This window comes from Mytilus trossulus, unplaced genomic scaffold (genome assembly GCF_036588685.1).
Source record: "Mytilus trossulus isolate FHL-02 unplaced genomic scaffold, PNRI_Mtr1.1.1.hap1 h1tg000085l___fragment_1__unscaffolded, whole genome shotgun sequence".
NCBI classification, from domain to species: domain Eukaryota; kingdom Metazoa; phylum Mollusca; class Bivalvia; order Mytilida; family Mytilidae; genus Mytilus; species Mytilus trossulus.
In genome coordinates, this window is record NW_026963295.1 from 3,843,461 (window position 1) to 3,858,464 (window position 15,004).

Here is a 15,004-nt window from a genome sequence, read left to right on the forward strand (position 1 = left end):
AAAAAAGTCAAAAGATATGATATAATGCATATAAAAGAGTGACGAAAGATACCAAAGGGACAGTCAAACTCATAAATCTAAAACAAACTGACAACGCCATGGCTAAAAATGAAAAAGACAAACAGACAAACAATAGTACACATGACACAACATAGTAAACTAAAGAATAAACAACCCAAACCCAACCAAAAACTAAGGGTGATCTCAGGTGCTCCAGAAGGGTAAGCAGATCCTTCTCCACATGTGGCACCCATCGTGTTGCGTATGTGATAACAAATCCGGTAAATAGTCTAATTCGGTAGGTCACATTCATTATAATATTCTTCTCCAGTCTTGTGAAATGAAGTAAAACGTTTTACTTTACTATCATTTACATTGATAAGTGATCGCGTGTCTTACTAATGCACATATTTAAAAATTTGGTCTAAATTTATTTGAAAATAAAACGTTGATAGCTTGTGTTGGACAAAGACAGGTCGTGCTTAAACTGCTATTTGGGTAACGTCTCTGCTTCTACCAGGAGGTTCTATCAGATGAACTTAATCAATCAGACTAACAGTTTGATGTTTAACAAACGTTTTGTGGAAGTTTGAAAAAGGTCAATTGATATACCTATAGAATTTAACTATGATTCTCTTCTTGACAACTGGCTTCCATTTTTAGTATTTATGATTCTAAACAGAGATTGACAATACAATTCCCTTTGCTCATTATATGCTTTAATAGGTCGACCCAAAGTTATTTATAGTCCGTTTGACTTCTATAAATCTTCGGAAAATCATTCTTAAAAACTCATTTTTAAAGATAAATATATTTTTTCTTCTTGTGTGATAATGTATGATATATACGAACTCTGACTATGAATATCATAATTTTGAAGCAATAATAAAAAAAGTTACGCATTAGGTCTCTATGTTATTTCTATTTTTTTAATATAAAATACTCAATGGAGTATGTATGAATATTGTAACAGCCTTCCATTCAAAACAAAAACATTAGACATGTGCTTTAAACCTGTTTTGTTGTAACATGTGACTTTACTCATTTAAATAACTCTGGTCATGTGATTACTGAGTTTTCTGTTTGTATGCTTTTGTATGATTTCTCATTGCAGAGCTCAGTAATCACATGACCAGAGTTATTTAAATGAGTTAAGTCACGTGTTACAATAAAACAAGTTAAAAGCACATGTCTGATGTTTTGTTTTGAATAGAAGGCTGTTACACTAATAAAACTTACTCCATTGAGTATTTTGTATTAAAACAAATTGAAGTAACATAGAGAGCCAATGAGTAACTTTTTTGATTATTGGTTCAAAATTATGATATTCATAGTCAGAGTTCGTATATATAAAACATTAACACACATGAAGAAAAAAAATATCTATTAGTAAAAATGAATTTTTAAGAATCAATTTCTGAAGATTTATAGAAATCAAACGGACTATAGTAAATATTTGATTGGTTTGACAGACATGTAAATACGATTATGTCAGCTTTAAATATTTGCTTATATATCGAGCTCGAAAATTGACACAAAAAAGTTGTTTGATTAGGTTCGCCACTCTTTTTCAAAATAACAAGCCTTTTAAAAGACTTCTAAAATGAATGTTTGTAAGAAAAGGAAATAAAAAAGCAGAATAAAATGAAGGATCCGTGTGCTTGTTTTCAAGATTTAAGCCATTGAAAATTTAGCGGTAAATAATTATAATAGATTTTTCATACTATTAACATTGTACACTTGTCTATTTCAAAATCTAGGAAAAAAATAAGGATTTTATAAGATTTTCAAATATGACTTTAGAAACTATATTTTATAAAACTATGAAAAGAAAAGAAGGGTTAGTAGATTTTTTTTAAATGGCAAAACATGGATAAAACCGGGGGATTTCGAAAATCTGGCATAAATTAAAAAATAAGAGGAACAAAAATCCTTACGACATAAGCCTTTCGAAATGTCTTATTGCAAACTTTCGGTAGCATCATTCAGGATAAAATATCTAATTTTTATTAATTATTCTGTTTAGTTCATTCAGTAATGGATATTATGTTTAAGCTGAATATATAGTATAGACAGTTGTAAAACACTCAAAAAGTACGGGGATGCTTATTACGTATCGTCATTTGTTTAACAATATTTATGTTTTAGCTCACGTTTTCTTTGATGACGCTTTTATTGAGGAGGGCGATACCGAAGAGAATCCTAACATAAATCAATATGTGGAAACATTCATCAAAATGGTCAAAAAAGCTGCAGAGTATGTATACAAACTCAAACGTATTCATCCTTCATTCGCGAAATAGTTTATTGGTTTACTTCTATGTTACAGGTTTCTATATGCCATATTTTTCCATTTGGTTTGATTAAGATATAATTTGAACAAATTAGTCAAGCTATAGTTATGATAAATTAGGTTTATAATATCTGCAGTTAAGAGAATAAAACAAAATATATGATATCATTTTAATTTATATATTATTATGAGTTATTTAGGAAAAAACATCATATCTATAAACGATAGGCATGGTATCAATACTATATAGATCTAGTAATAATCAGATAGCGTAACATATCAATATTTCTTTTATGACGTTCTTCTGTCGCTTTGGAAACAAAGCCATGTTCGAAATCCAATAAAACATGAGCTGCACGTGATTGACGTCACCATTGAAATTACAACCTCAACTGAGTTTTATATAACTTCGGAAATCAAAATGGAATTTATATTAGTGTTGCTCTCTTGGAAACACAAATACAATACCATCTTAAAGTACAATGAAGTAAGTTGACATGTATCTGTCCATTTGATTGTTGTGAACGGTTAGTTTTCTAAAAAAATTATTCATCATATCAAAATTGATGCCTTTGGAACGCTTATTATAAATCCGCTATATGTAGAAGTAAAAAGTTTTAAATGTTTCTATTGGAATCGAAATAGTTCTATCATGCCATGCTCTATGCTAATTTAAAAAAAGAGTAGGCATTGTATTTGTCAAAATTTTACGCATTACTAACTCTCGGTATAAAGATATAGACAAATACAAAGTCTACCTACGTCAAAACAAGCAAAGACCATTTGTTCTCAAAAGTAAAATATCATATATGCAGAGATCCATGGAAATCCAAAACGAAAAGTAACTTAACAAATAGTAAAAAAAAAGCTAAAACACATCCAATGAATGGAATACAACTGTAACATTTCTGACTTTGTACAGGTAGAAAACATGTAGAAAACATGTAGAAAACGGAGGATTACGTTTTGTTTTATAGCCTAGCTAAACCTCTCACTTGCATGATAGTCGCATACTATTTCGATATATTTAATCAGATTTCAGAATCTGAGTGTTATATATATTCCAGAGAATTAACTGGGAAGAACTACACAGAAGAGTATGTTAAAAAACTGACGCCTTATGGGTCTAGATTAGAGTGGAATCTCCCATGTAATAACACATTACATGTCCATCTGAAGGATACAAATAAAATTAGATACAAAAAGCGATGGAGTCAGGTAGTTTTAGGTTTTGATAATGAAAACATAATCAATATAAAAGATAAAAAAAATAATATTTTTTTTTCTCAAAAATGTCGAAAGGAAAAATGTTTGAATAACTGAGTTAAAGGAAAGTCTGGTCTTAAATACTAACCATGACGATAAAGGATATGAATGTGATTATAAAATGAAAGTGATGGCCTGCAATACTGAACAACATGAACAATCTTTTTTCGTTAAAGATTTGTTTAAAACATTCCAAAATAATGTCTTGTTATTACAGGTTATGTACATGAGTTACATTTTGAAGTACCAATACAAACAACCGCATACAAAGTTTTCAGCCGAAAACTTATATATATTGGCTCTTGATGGAGATGTAAAATTTGAACCAGAGGCTGTCTTGAGTTTAATGCGGCGTCTGAAAAAATCTAAGAAAATTGGAGCAGCATGTGGTAGAATACATCCGATGGGAACAGGTATAAAATTCAAATAGCATTTTTTTTACGACAGCAAATTTCCCCCGGTGTTATAATGTCGGTGTTGTCATCGTACAAAGATATAAGGTTTTCAAATATTAACTTGAGTATCAGTATTGGATCTCTATGAAGTTGTACACCAAGGTGTTATACCTGGAAAAGAAGGTTTAGATTGATTTTGGGGATAATTGATCTTACTGTTGAAAGTAACGGGACATACTTGGGGCATAAAACAAGCGCTTTATTTTGTTTTAGGGGAAAACGTTGTGAATAAGTGTAAGGGTTTCCATACATTTACATTATGTTTTTTTTGGCCCTGACAACAAGGAGATCTGCTTTAGAAGTGTTATAATAATGTATTGTACCAAAGTAATCAGGCTTATAAATAATCACCCCGGAATCATCCGCTGCGCTCGAATCAAAAACAATTAAAAGGCCTGAGCAAGTTCGAATACAAAGAACGATAAGATTAAAAATAACAAGTATATTCATGCATGTTCAGGACAAAATCAAATTAACACCAATAACAATAGGTAGGTCATGTAATGGATGCCGTCTGGAATAAAGGTCCGACAATTTTTGACATTCACTGCAAAATTAGGGTATATTGAATATGGACAACAGGCCTCCAACAGACCCCTCAAAGAGTTTTTGCAAGGGTTTGTAAAGTAAAGAGAGCGTCTAACTCTCTCTACACGAGTTTCGGATATACGTTAAAATTCAGACTGTACGTTGCTTCGCACTTGACTCATCCCGCACATCCAACCGGGCACCTCATTTTGTCAAGGGTTCTACTGAAGGTGGGAAGAAGACCTATAGTAACCATATATCGATTCCCAAGTCACCCTTGGGGGTAGATTGTTGATAAATTTACAACACCTATTTACCTGTATGCGAAATTAAATGAAGATCTAACGTCTGACGGAACTCCGACTCATACGAAAACAAGAAAAGGTCGGTCTAGAGATGAACATAGTCGGTCCGCATAACATTCCGACAACCCGCTGATAAATTCTTGTTCTTCGCTATATTAAATATGTTTTTCTAGGATCATTTTTTATAAAATATTTTGGATTATATAACCAAAATATATTTTTTTAAGCTTATGGCACAATTTTTATGGAGAAAGGCATTGCAGATTATTTCTTTTAGACAGCTTTTTCATTAGTCTCATGCATGGTATATCATCAAGGAATAGCAGTATCAGAAAAAAGTATATTATACTCATTTATTCAGAGAGAGAGAAAAAAGAAAATAATGAATAATTGTCACAATGTGTAATGACTGTTTGAATCGAATTACAAAATGTAATGCTTAACTTAAAAATATTTTATAGGTCCAATGGTGTGGTATCAACAGTTTGAGTATGCAATTGGTCATTGGTTACAAAAGGTTACTGAACATGTCACAGGTTGTGTACTTTGCACTCCCGGTTGTTTCAGTCTTTTCCGCGGAGCGTCAATTTTGAAGGTCTTAGATACTTATAGTGGAGTAGCAACAAAACCAAGACACTATTTACAATATGAACAAGGTACTTTTAATTTGAATTTAATTAGCCAATATTGATTTCATGTTTATGTTGTGGTATGTTTTCTTGATAATTAATTTTTATTTATCATTTTGTATCAGTGGTAAACTTCAAGGCTGTCCAAATTCAAAACAGAAAGTCCCTTAACACATGTCAAAATCAAAAGCTCAATCAGATCAAAGGAATGGAATATTCCTGCCTAGAAACATGCATTTCCTTACACATAGTGCATGTCAAGATTCTATCAGTCGGTGCTTTAAGGGCAAACGATACAGTTTTGCTGACAATTTACATATAGGCTATTTTTTGCCTGATTAAATCAAATATGGTATAAAAAATATACCATTATGTGCTACTTTTTGAGTAAAATGAGGTTAAATTTTATATATTTGCTCAAATTTCGAATATATGGACGTATCGTTCCTTTCGACGGATTTTTTATTTTTTATTTGAGATGAACACAATCTGTTTTTTTGTAAGATTATTTGAAAATTCTGTTTTATATTCATGTCCTTTAAACTTGTGCATTTTTTTTCTTTTTCTAAAACTCAAATTTATCAAATATTCTTGAATGTAAAATAACAAAGAGTTTTGCTGTATATTTATCAAATAAAATAAAATTGCACTATTCACGTTTTCATGAAAATTGAAACACATAATCTCCTTTCGTAATCAAATCAAATGGAATTAAAAAAAAAAAGAGGGGTCCATGGACCCGTTATCACGTTTAATAAGTTTGAATGATAAAAAACAATTGAGAACTGATTATTTTTCGGATAGGTCATAGTTTGACGTCGCATAAAGAAACAAATTACGTTATCAATTAATGCTTTACTTCCCCCGTAACTGTATTGTATGCCCTTAATGTGCGATATATATTAAATCTTACTTTTGTCAACATTTAACTCTTTCTTTGGGCACTTTGTCTTTGAAAAAAAAAGATTTGCAATTTGTTTTTGCTAGGTGAAGACAGATGGTTGTGTACTCTACTTCTTAAAAAAGGAATGAAAATCGAATATACTGCAGAATCAGACGCTTACACATTTGTTCCTGAAGGATTTTATAAATTTTACAATCAACGCCGCCGATGGACACCTTCAACTATAGCAAATATTGTAGATCTGCTTATATCTTGGCGGGAAATAACAAAGGAAAATAACAACATATCTGTCCTTTACATCTGTTACCATTTGTGTTTGTTTGTTTCAACTTTATTAACACCAGGAACTATATTCATGTTGATAGTTGGAGCTATCATTGTCAGCTTTCAATGGATTCACACCTTAATTATACTGATTTTGAATATAATACCAGTGTCAGTGTTTATGCTAATGTGCGTGTATGCATCGACACAGAAACAGGTTTGTTTTATTTTTGGTTTTTCATTTACTTAGCTTTGAAAAAAGGAACGAAAGGTATTAGCGCGACAGTTTAACTCATAAATCCTAAATAAAATGACAACGCCATGGTTGAAAAAGAAAAAGACAAACAATAGTACACATAAAACAACATAAAAAACTGAAGAATACGCAACACGAACCCCACCAACAACTAGGGGTTATCTCAGGTGACTCGGAAGCGTAAGCAGATCCCGCTCGACATGTGGCACTCGTGTTGCTTATGTGATAAAAAAAATCGGTTAATAGTCTAATCGGTAGGTCATATTCATTAAAGGGAAGGGGATTCTAGTTACGACGTAAGAAACATATCCGATATCATTTGTGAAACGGTTATTCCATAACGGTCAACCAACTTGTGATGGCGTCCGTAAAATTTACGAAGGGATGATTTCAATTTTATCATTTGGAAATCTTGGTTAACGCGTCTGGCGTATAAAATTATAATCCTGGTACTTTTGATAACTATTTACACCACTGGGTCGATGCCACTGCTGGTGGACGTTTCGTCCCCGAGGGTATCACCAGCCCAGTAGTCAGCACTTCGGTGTTGACATGAATATCAATTATATGGTCATTTTTTATAAATTTTCTGTTTACAAAACTTTGAATTTTTCGAAAAACTAAGGATTTTCTTACCCCAGGAGTAGATTAACTTAACCGTATTTGGCACAACTTTTTGTAATTTTGGATCCTCAATGCTCTTCAACTTTGTATTTATTTGGCTTTTTAACTATTTCGATCTGAGCGTCACTGATGAGTCTTATGTAGACGAAACGCGCGTCTGGCGTATAAAATTATAATCCTGGTACTTTTGATAACTATTTAATATATTTAAATAGTGGAGGGTATGTGATTTCCTGTTCGATGGTCCGACGTTACCCTCTTAATCCCTCCTTCCATTTTGTCAAATGAACCAAGCCCGAATTTACATTGGCGCCTTAAATGCTGACAGTTTTCAAAATGAAAAAAAAACAACCGAATTGCATAATGAATTTATATACACCCTCATACGATGGATATTCAATCTCAAAAATCCAAAAAGAAGAGCAATTTACAATTACTTTACGAAAAAAGTTTTTGTTATTCAACAAACTCCAAGTTTGCAATAATTTACGTTATTTTTTAATCTCCGAAGGACATCGGTGGTCGAGTTGATTTAATTAGTCCAACTACTGTGTTAAATAGCCTGTCAACAATGATGTTGCGAGATCGAATCCCGCATATGGAGCATGTGAACTCGACTCCAATTTTAATTTTCTATTTTCCTACCGAAGTCGGTGGTTCAGTCTGAGCACTCCAGCTTCCTCCACCAATAAAAAATTAAACTTACCGCAATGAAATAGCAAAATAGTTGAAAGTGTGTTAAACATCAATCAATTAATCAATCATTGTAAGATTATACCAGTAACAAAATTCCACAAGACTAAAATAAAAATAAAAACATTACGTTTTTTTAGTATATCCTTTCCAATATCTGATAGTAATGGTCACAATAAGCAGCTACTTCTTTGATAGTTAAAAAATATATTAATTGAATGTAAAATTTATATGTGTATATGTGTAAATGCTTCCGTTTAGTCGATGTTTTATAAATTTGATATTTATAAAAGCTGGTGTTATTTAGTTAGGGAAAAATAATACATTTGTGAATTGTAATTTTGGGTGTACTATAAGTATTACTGACGAAATGGGAATACTTACATGCATTCGTGTTGTACAGTCCATGTAAGCGAAAATTTGTAATTGCTCTTTAATAGATTAACACAATATCCGGGGTAGCCTTTCATGACACGAAATCAGTACATGTACAGCAAAAAAAGAAAAAAGAAAAAAAAAGCACTCCAGAATATTTAAAGTAAAGTATAATAAAAAATCTGAATACTCTTTTGTGGAAATTTTTGGGAATAAAAAAAAAATCATCTGGATTTGAAATTCGTATCTGTCATATTTTTCAATGTAACTAATATCAGCATCAATGGATGACGGTAAGAACAATCAAAAGTTATGAAAAAGATGTGAAGGATAAAAGAAGGGACATTCAAACTCACAAATGAAAAAAAAAATGACTTAATGACTTTTAAAGGTCATCAGTCGAAAAAATAACAATGCATAGGGTACACATGGTAAATGAAAGAGAAAAACAAGTTTGGAAAAGTCAACAATACACATATAGAAAACTGAAAACATCATGGTGATCCCGATATGAAAATAGAATGATCACAAAAATGACCAGCGAACAATTTGAAACGAATTTGATTTATCCTTGTGCTTTGTTCCAAGACTACGTTTATTGTCAGTTAATTATTGAAAGGACACAAAATCTTATAAAAAAAGTAACAAGTTCTGATGAATATTTTGTTTTAGCTACAATTTGCAGCCATCTTATCCTGTATATATGGAATCATTATGCTGATAGGCTTGATTGGTGTTGTTAGAGATGCTGTCGACATTGGATTTTGCTCAATTGCAACCATTTTTATCTTATTTCAAGCCGGTGTTTTCATTATTTCAGCTATTCTTCACCCGAAGGTATATATATATATTTCATCTGTTAATATCATTGTAAACACATAAATCCGAACTCTGATCTCTAAACGACATTCATTCTCGAAATTTAACGTGTATTTCTACCTGCATTCAAAGTTTTAAATCTAAATACTCGACTTTGAATTGCTAAAAAAAAAAATTGAAAAAAAAAATTAATTAAAAGGATTGACGGTTTGCCGTTCTTTTGACTTATTGTTCAAGGTAAAAACCCAATAACTTGAGCTAATTCAGAAAGACCATACATGAACGTAGTACTTTAAACAAAATGGTTACTTCGTTGCTGTAACATGTGTGACTGGGTCAAAAGTAAAATTGTTAGGTAATTATGTTCTCGATTGAGATCTTAAAAACTTGCAATCCTTGTAGACTTCTCAAAGGTTTTTTTCAAACATATTTAATTGATATTTAATTTGAATTGTGGAGCATAGTTTTCCCGTTGCAAGGATCATAAGTACCTGTTTGTGTATACTTTTAAACTTCTGGGAACCCGTGCGCTCTTAGATTCAATTTAAGCTATAATAATACGGAAATCCTTTATGTTTTGATTTTATGTTAATAGGGCACATAGTGAAGAAATGATATATACTTACATATATAATATACTTTTATCCAAATGATATACCTCGAATCAGACAGGACGCTTATTTTCAAATTAACCAGCTAATACGAGTCTTCACGTTGAAACCACTGCTCATACTTATTGATGATATGCTTGTAGGAATGTCTCTGTATAATTCCGGGGCTTATTTACTTCTTTGCAATACCGTCAATGTCCATGCTTATGTTCTTGTATGCGATTGGTAATTTACATGATGTTTCTTGGGGAACAAGAGATACAAAGTCAGAGGCAACGTCCTTCATTGGTAAAAGTCAAGAAGAAATGGAACAGGAAAACGGACATTTTTGTAGTTTTGGAAAATTTTGCACGTAAGTCAATAAAAGAGGGGCAAAAGATATCAGAGGGACATTCAAACACACAAACGAAATCAAACTGAGAACGCCATGGCTAAAAAACAACATGAAAAACAGTCCAATAATAGTACACAAGACACAACATAGAAAACTAAAGACTGAGCAACACGAACCCGGTTAAAAAATATTGCTGATATTAGGTGCTCCGGCAGGGTAAGCATATACTGCATTAAATAACTTGTAAACCTTCTGTCAGAAACTTGATTCTTTGACCTTTACTTCAATTTTAATTTTATTGTGACTTTCACTTTTGATCAGGTTGTTGCAAAATTTTCCTTTTATACCCAGATACCTTATATCTCAGATACTTTTTGAAATATGTTTTTAATATTTGGTGTATGGAATGATTTTATAGTGCAAATATTCAACCTCAGTATCATGGTTTACCCGTTGAAATTAAGTTTTTGTCTTTTGGTCCGTATTCAAATCCGGAATGCAAAAGATCAACTGTATTTGGCCTAAGGAAATATTTTAAAATGGATATTTCAGTCTGGCAGTCATTATTTGACCTCGACTTCATTGTTCTGTTGATGTACAATGTAAACTCTTTGTGGTTTTGGTCTGTTTTTCGTAATCTAGAAGCAACGATCAACTACATATGGTGTATAAAATGATTGAAAGAATTGTATGTTTGTCTGGTAGGTATCATTTTACCTTGGCCTGATTTTAAAGGTTCACTGATCATTGTTATGTTTAAACATGGATTCATCTTACGTAGACATCATATTCAAGTTGTTATGGTAAATAAAACAATTTTAAGAAGGTATGGTTTGTTTCTTATACTACAAGCAACAATCAAACCAACTAAATTCGGTGTACGGAATGATTGTAAGGTGTACCAGTAGTTTTGGCTTGGTTTATCTGAACTTGACTTTATTTTCTTGGATGATATGGAATTAATGTGTACATGTAGTTCAACTTTATATTTAGGAAGGTCAACATAAAATCAATGGTTACTAAAGAAGAAAAGGCATTTGATCGTGTGCACTATAATTCTTTTAATCTGTAATGTACAAATTGTTTAAAATTTCAGCTCGTACTTGTACTTGCTGTACATTTTATTACCGGCCTTGTCATAATAGGATATACTTGTAGACAATTATAATTGTCTATTGTTTAATAAAAATGTACAGAAAACCACATACCAGTTGAGATTTAATCCTATGTCAGTACTAGATTTATAAGTGTTTATTTTTGTGAGAAGTACCCAAAAAACATCTTCCTTTAAACTGTTACTTTAAAGAGAACTCGGTGGACTAGTGCTCTAAGTAGCTCGTTGACTGTATCGCTAGCCTGTCAACACTAAGGTTGTGAGTTCGAACCCTAAACGTTGCAGGAACACTAGATTCGAAACTTTATTGACTAAGAATGTCAGTTGTCCTGAGGAACATTGTCGAAGGTCGTTTATTCTAATCGTGCACTGCTTTGTCCAATAAGAATGACTGACCGCCACGAAATAGAAAATAGCGCAGAAAGTTGCATAAAACTCCAATTTATTAATCCATCAGCTTATCAAACTTTACCACAAAAAAAAAAAACACGAAGAAAAAAAATATTTCAGAAAAATAGATTTGATTGTCAAAAAATCAAGAGAATACCGAAGGTGACTATAGATATTTCTCGAAATACAGCTACCATTGTACAAATAAAGCTATCCGATTGAACAAAAAAGCATTGAAACATATTTTTCGCAATAATATTAAACGTCACAAAGTCTTGGCAATGTGAAAAATGTTAATTATATTTGTGTGTGGTAAGACGCCATCATTGTTTCATAACGTTATGTACATAGAAATCATACTGAATTATTGTTAATGAGTAATATTTATTTTTGGCTGCTCATTGATAAATGTATAGGTCTATTGGAATATGTTGTTTGTGTTGTATGTAGACCCCTTCACTAAGACATTAGTTTTTGTATGCACACGTATAACAATGTGGTTTTTATATAACGTAGTCACAGGTTTGAACGATGTTTTCACTTTAGACTGGTTAAGATATGTATAATTATATATATGATCATTTGATTACAGTTGTATGCTCTGTCCAACAAATACTTACACAAAGAGTGATTATATATTGAGTATTCTTAATAAATGGAAGTATCCGAAAGATGATCTGCATGGTAACCAAGGAAATACAGAGACAGGTATGTTAATATATAAAAAAAAACCAAAGGTTTCATTGTTCAACAACCCCAAAATTATTTTAGTTCACAGTCATATTGTCTTTTGTACAACAACAATGACGGATCCAGAAGTTTTCATAAATGGGGGCACACTAATTGCCTAAGAGGGACTCACTCCATTCTTGTTTTAATGTTTCCTATATAATCAATCAACAAAAAGGTTGAGCCGGGCACCCTTGGCAACCTCTTACCACCTTTAAACAGATGTGCTACTAACGAATCATTTTAGAAAACGCCTGAAATTATACTTTTGCAACTTGAGATAGATGCAATTTCTCTAACATGTTAAATGATACAAGGTTTATAAAGAAGAAGATGTGGTATGATTGCCAATGAGACAACTATCCACAACAGACCAAAATGACAAAAATATTAACAACTATAGGTCACCGTACGATCTCCAACAATGAGCAAAACCCATACCGCATAGTCAGCTATAAAAGGCCCCGAAAATACAATGTAAAACAATTAAAACGAGAAAACTAACGGCCTTATTTATGTAAAAAAATGAACGAAAATCAAATATGTAACACATAAACAAACGACAACCACTGAATTACAGGCTCCTGACTAGGGACAGGCAAATACATAAATAATGTGGCGGGGTTTAACATGTTAGCGGGATTCCAACCCTCCCCAAACCTGGGACAGTGGTTTAACAGCACAACATAGGAACGAACTAAAAAAATCAGTTGAAAAAGGCTTAACTCATCAGGTAGACAAATACTTGTTGATACAATCGATGAATATGATACATTTATATGATACATAATTCAATTGGTAATGTTAAAACAAAGAAAATAATGCTTTGAGATCACAGAAAGCAAAAGTCCGATTTTCATGAAGAACTGCAACATCCATATAAAATTACATAATTTGATCATCAAACTGAATATTAGAAAAGATAGGACATGAGTGCCAATAAAACAACTTTCCACTAGATCCCCACAAATTACATAGAAAATCAACTATATGATACCACTAGGCCTACATCTGTGAGCAAAACCGACACCGCACAGTCAACTATAAAAGCCCTGAAATGACAAATGTAAAATGATTTAAACGAGAAAACATACGGTCTGATTTCTGTACAAAATAATGAACGAAAACAAATGATATACAGCATCCAAAGACAACCACTGAATTACAGGCTCCTGGCTTGGGACAGGCACTTACAGAATGTGGCGGGCTTAAACATGTTTGGTGGGCGCCCATCCCATCCCTACCCTAACCTAGGAAAGTTGTGCAATAAATTTAATGTGATGACTCAAAAGCAGTGAGAGAAAAATTACTTTGTGCAATGCCACGATACAGGTATCGACAGATTATAGAGTAATGAATATTATTATGTATATAAAAATAATAGTTGTTTGATTTTGATTTACTGATAAATCAATACAATACCAATGAAACCAGTATTAACAGAACTGAATATTTATTTGGTAACATTTTAGAAAAGATAAAAATAGATTATCGGTGATCATCTCAACAAGATTGATTTTCTCGCTTGAGGCGGGACGGCGAAATCGAGAAAGGCAATCGAGTTGAGGTGAATAATTTTACCTATGACGACGTCGTCAATTTCATTTCAACTTCGTTAGCAACGCCACGTGCAGGCTTAGTTTCTAGCGATAATTGTCCATCTCAAGCAAGTAGCATGATATGAAAATTATCACAAAAAAAGATCAAAGGAAAAATGCACAAAATAGCGATAATTTAAAGTATCGACAAGTTTCTCTGGATCATATCTAACTTGTCGGGATTGTTAAACAACATCTCCGTAAATTAATTAGAATATGCTTTCCCGTTTGAAATAAGTCGTCCACAGAAACAGCCAAACTTCCAAACAAAATCTGTGTATGATGAGCTGTGTCTGTGACAGCATTTTTAAAGTGATTTATGGTAACAAAATTCCTGACTAAATAATTTACCAATATTACATACATACATAGATAACGTTTATTAAAATCTAAAAAGGACCTGTTTGAAGATGGTGTTTTTGCAATGAGAAATAATACTCTGATGAATATACATGAACAAGTTGTAGATGGTAATACCATTGAGAATGAAAATGGGGGAAAATGTTCCTGGCTTAAGAAATGTTTCAAAAATGATGGTAGGATTCAGCTTTTTCGAGTTAATGTTCACCCTTTTTCTAGAATTTTTGTAGAAATAAAACAAAATAAGGTGTTCTTAAAAAGTTGGAAAATGTTTCAGACCAGTTATAAGTTCAAACAACAACACAAAATACAAAACACACAAAGTAACAATCTAAGATGATTTAAGGTAGTATAGAGACCAATTGGATTTTATGAATAACCGATTGTTTCTCAGACTATAAATCAGTTAACCTTTAATCAATTTACTCTGAAGACGTCACATGCAGTCTTAGAAAAA